The sequence below is a fragment of the Myotis daubentonii genome, chromosome 11, assembly GCF_963259705.1.
Source record: "Myotis daubentonii chromosome 11, mMyoDau2.1, whole genome shotgun sequence".
Taxonomy (NCBI): Eukaryota; Metazoa; Chordata; class Mammalia; order Chiroptera; family Vespertilionidae; genus Myotis; species Myotis daubentonii.
In genome coordinates this window covers 4569078-4574067 of record NC_081850.1, presented here as the reverse complement: position 1 = coordinate 4574067, position 4990 = coordinate 4569078, and the positions used below count along the sequence as shown (strand labels likewise).

At 57.8% G+C, this 4990-nt stretch overlaps 1 long non-coding RNA gene across 1 annotated transcript; it reads right to left on the bottom strand.

The window, feature by feature from the left end:
- Window positions 1-1940: 1940 nt before the first annotated feature.
- Window positions 1941-4981, bottom strand: LOC132211788 (uncharacterized). Its single transcript, XR_009447561.1, has 2 exons — window positions 4880-4981; window positions 1941-4785 (listed from the first exon to the last, which is right to left on the bottom strand). It is a non-coding gene; the product is annotated as an uncharacterized LOC132211788 (long non-coding RNA).
- Between the last annotated feature and the right edge of the window lie 9 nt (window positions 4982-4990).

Here is a 4990-nt window from a genome sequence, read left to right as displayed (position 1 = left end):
AAAAGCCTGCAGAAGGCTGACCCCACATTCATCATGACTGGCCCTAGCTCTGCAGATGTTCAGGACCCCCAGATCTCCCACCTGATAGAAGTTCAGTGAAAACTGGTGGTTTCCTTGTGTTCCTGCCCTCAGGCTAAACCCCTCCATTTGCTTGAGGCAAAGGGAGTGTGAGGAATTATAAGAGCAAATCAATAAAACAGCAATATTGATAACTATTGTCCTTATCACTGTAGAAGTTATATTAAAATACCTGAGGCAGATGTCTGCCTCTCTGGGTCACCAATAACTTGTGAAAGACTGGGGAGGGCAGGGGCCTCTTTTAGCTAAAAAACGGTGATGGAACGGGAAAGTGACAGAGCAATTCCATGCTGTGAAAATAGGAAGGCAGGTGTGGTCCTGCCCTGTCTGAAGCAGGATGGTGGCAGGACAGAGCAGCTGCCCAGGTCACAGCTGACCCTCATTCACGGAACCCAGAGCAACAGCAAGTCTGCAGAGCCCAGGATGGTGCATGGGCCATGCTGGAATTGGGCCACATAAGGATGGAACATTCCAGACAGTTTGGGGCTTAGGCCTAAGACCAGTGAAGTTACCCCACACTTGGAGTGGTGTGGTGACAGCAGCTCTGCCATACTTTTTTCTGCACACCGATATTGGAAGATGCTATACATAGAGGGGCCTGGGACCCCTCACACCAATTCCACCAATTTGCTGCCTGGGAAACATTTATTAAAGGGGAACCCCATTTAATAAGCAACCTCCCAGGAGCTGGCTGGCATCCCATATTAAACTTGGCTAACAGCATCTGTACTCAAAGTTTATTCCACATTTCATCACCAGGAACTAGGAAATACCCCGAAGCCAAAGCCACATTCCAGGCCTGCTGAGTCATGATTTCTGGGTGGAGTCTGGATAGCAATAGGTTTGGAGGCTCCCCCAGGCGTTTCCACGGCCTGCAGTTGGTGTGCTAGACTGCAGCCTGGCTACCCAAGGGGCGGTCCGCGGACCATAGGATCAGCACCGCCTGGGAGCCACTAGGAATGCAGGCTTCCAGGCCGCCAGGCCTCTGACTGGGCTCTGCTGAAGCACAAGGTCCTCAAGTGCTTTGTTTGCACATTAAAGCTTGATGAGCACGGCAGGATGTCCTCTAACGGGACCTAATGGGCTGGCGATTGAAATGACCTGCTAAATGGAGAAGCAGTCCTGGCCAGTAATGGCCTGGGGCGGGGAGCTGCTGGGAGCAAGGCTGGGAGCTGTTCAAGAAGCTCGCAGAGCGCAGAGCGCAGAGCGCAGAGCGGAGGGGAGGAGTGCGTCTGGCTGGCGCTGCAGCTGCACCGGTTAACTCCGCACTGCCCGCTCCACAGGACAGCTCCGAGTGCTCTGCGCTCATCACCAGGTAACTGCCACTCGTCCAAAACGGAAGCCACCCCCACAAGCGTCTATAGATGCTTATGGCGTACAATGAGTTAATGTACTGCCCAGGGCTGACCACCAGCAGAGGTGAACAATCCTCATTTGCAGTACAGTGAGGTTCGGATCCTGCCACGGTCACCTCGCTCCTCAATGGCCCGGGAATGATTTTGCTTTGCTTATAATTGTTGACTTGCTTTGCTGTGTTAGCCTTGAGAAAAGGGGGCAAGGACCAAGGGCGTCCAGCAGACCAGAGCCCAGGAGCAGTGCTGGGTCCGCCCCCCTGGAGAGTCTGGCCCTGGCGGGGAGGCGGGCCCTCCTGCTATGAGCCTGGCTGGAGCATCCTGTCAGCCGTGGCAGGGGCGACGGGACGCCCGGGAACAGTGCAGGGCCACTGCGGTGGCCACCCAAGGCTCACACAGAGCCAGGCGGTCTTTTCCGTGGTCCAGTCACAGAGGAGCAGCTGTGGGAACGAGGTCATGGCCACCAAAGACAGGCCGCACCCTGAAGAATAAGAAACCACTGTCTCCCAGCAGGGTGTCAGAACGAAAGCTTTATTTTAATGTTTCATTATTTTCAGAACATCACTGGCAGCTGGAAATCTGAATGCAAGGGTGATTTTTATAATTGAAGAGTAATTAAAATATGACGGATAATGGAACTGGAACAATAAATACACCTTAAATATAAATAAACACATAGACATCCCCCAGGTATAAAAGTCATGCTCTACCAGTGCTCTGCCCACAGTGCTCTGTGGGCACTGCGTTCCCGGGTGGAGCTTCGAGAGCCTACGTGTCCCGTGAGTTGTGGGTATTTCCAGATAGCTTATGTAATAGCCACACATTACAAATTTTGAAAAAAATTATCACAAAGCAACTTTTAAAATATTTAATATATTGTTTGTTCTACAAAGAATGAGCAATTCTGAAACATTACAAACCGTGAAACAAATATACTAGCTTATGGATATGTACAATGCACTACTTTATATTTCAAAAATGCAGGAAGATAAAGTATATGTGTTTATATATATATATATAATTTTGATCTGATGAACAATTCAATATTGCTCTGGTTGGTCTTGCTGTATTGCATGCATGCCCAGGGCACGCCCATGGCTTGTCACTGGATGGAGGGAGGGCCGGCGGGATGGAGGGAAAGCATGGAGCCCATGCTTCTTTCCAGAGCGCAGCCGAGCGCCATCCGGAGCTGTTGGCTCACTGTCTGGCCTACACTCCTGCCTGTGTGCAATGGAGGCCGCACCCTCCGGAACCCACCGCCCGCCGTTGCTGACACCGCCTGGCCTCACGGAGGTGACTCCTCAGCCTGAGTCACGGGGCCCTGAGAGGCCGGTGGCCGCAGCAGCGCTCCTGTCAGTTCCCTGCGCCCGCAGGGACCTCGGAGCACAGACCACGGCTGAGGCCCCGCGGGCTTCCTGGGAACAAGACCAGGTTTCCAACCAGCGTGTGTCCCCCACAGAGATGAAGCCTGAACACCTAAACCCACGGCCCGGCCTGGGAGGCAACAGCAAGCCCACGGTCAGCAGGAGAGGACGCTGACAGGGGCGCTCGCCGGGAAGCTGGGGCAGGCCCGCGTGGCGACACCGGCTCGTGCCAGCACAGAGCCCGCCCAGGCCTCGAGGCCCCTTCTGGCCAGGAAGTGCTGCTTCTTTGGCCACCTGACCCAGAGCCACATTAAAAATGGATAGCATTTCTCTGAGAATAGAAACAGAAAACAGGTAGACACAGGTTGAAAGACAACTGTCCTAAAAACCCACCAAGTAGCTCTCCCTGTGACGGCGGTGGGACAGCCCCAGAGCCGGACAGCCCGCAGGAGGGCATCCCTGATGACACGAAGAGGCCTGGCCAGCTCTGGGCCCTGCTGCCGCCCAGGCCCTCCCACACCCTCCCTGCTCAGGTGGGAGGTCAGCGCCATGGGTTCTCAGAGCACCTCACACTCACTGACCCGTCCCCGGGGCGGGTAGGGGGGGTGGGGAGTCATTAGAACAGGGGGTGAGACCACGGGAGGAAATCCCCCAGGAAGGCTGACTTAGGGTCTGGTGAGAGCAGGAGGGGGGGCGCCAGTGCTGCAGGTAGGCCTGCTCCGGGGGCAGGTGCAGGGAGAGGAGCCAGAGGGTGCAGTCGCCCCACACGGGACACCTCTGCCCGCTGCTGCCCACAGCAGGCTGCGGGGGCCACGTCTGCTGCCAGGCGGGCGGCGGGAGGACTGCTGAGAGGAGACTGAGTCAGGGGCTGGGCTATGCTGATGGGAGCCAACGGGAGCACTGGGCTCCATCAGTGGGGCTTTTCAGGAAGCAGAGCCAAACCAGACTCCGACGGCAGAGAGCTAGACCGGCAGCCTCGGCCCCACCGCCCGCCCCGTGCACCCGCCGGGCAGGGGCCAGCACGGCCACGATCGGGCTGAAGGACTAGGGCGCACGCAGATCATGAGGAGAGAGAGGGGGCCCTGCCTGCACTGCTCCTCGGAGGCGTTTCTGATGGGACCGGGAGACGTGTGCTCCTCGGAGGCGTTTCCCAGGAACGCAGTGTACTGAGGGGCATCTCCGTCCCAAGTACATCCGTGAGGGGCGAGGTGTGCACTCCCGATGGGCCACCTAGAAGGCCATGTGCGCTGGCCTCCCCGGCCGTCACCTACAGAGACAGCCACGGGCGGACAGGACGCCTACCACAGCGAAGTGAGTCGCTTGTGTTTAAACTCTGAGGCTGGCAGGGGTGCCCCCCTCCTGGGTTAAAGGAAGGAAACTTCGCATGTGAAACCCTCCGAGGGTAGCAGTGCCGTGGGGTTCGTACGTCGCGGTGTCCACGCTCAAACCCCACAGCGCTCTCCCGGGCAGGCATCCTGGGCCCGCACTGCACGTGAACAGAAATCCTCTGGAAGGCTGAACCGGAGCCTCCCCCTGCGGCCCAGGGAGGTGGGGGCACCCCTCGGGGCTCACAGGTCAGCGGGCGTGAGCATCTGGGGGAGGCATGAGGTTTCAGTCCAGTTAAAGAACCATGAAGAAAGCAACTTTGGCCTGGCTTCTCCCCTCCTCTCCCGCCCCCTCCCCCAGGACGGCACCGGCTGCTGAGCAGAGGAAAGGCTGGTCTGTGGTGGACCCGCAGCCCCAGGTGAACATGCTTGGACACACATGCAGGGGCAGTCCCTCCCTCCCTCGCTCCACTCCTGGCGGCACACACACGAGGCCACAGAGGCTGCGGGCGCTCTCAGCCCCCTGCCACGCCGGGCACGCGGGTTTTCGTTGAACCGTCTGGCGGATTCCCTGGTTCCGGAGGGGGGCTTATTGTCGGTGTGCGGAATGCCCTCTGAAGGACAATAGGGCACGTCTCGGTCAAAATGCGATAGTTAACATGTGGGCTTCTTACATGCTGCCCTGACGGAGGCGGGTTTCACGGGGAAGAGGGAGGTGAGGCGGCAGGGGGCACGGGAGGGCATTCACATGACCACGCACTTGCCCTTGAGCTGCCCTGACGGCGGCGGGTTTCACGGGGAAGAGGGGAGGTGAGGTGGCAGGGGACACGGGAGGGCATTCACATGACCACGCACTTGCCCTTGAGCTGCC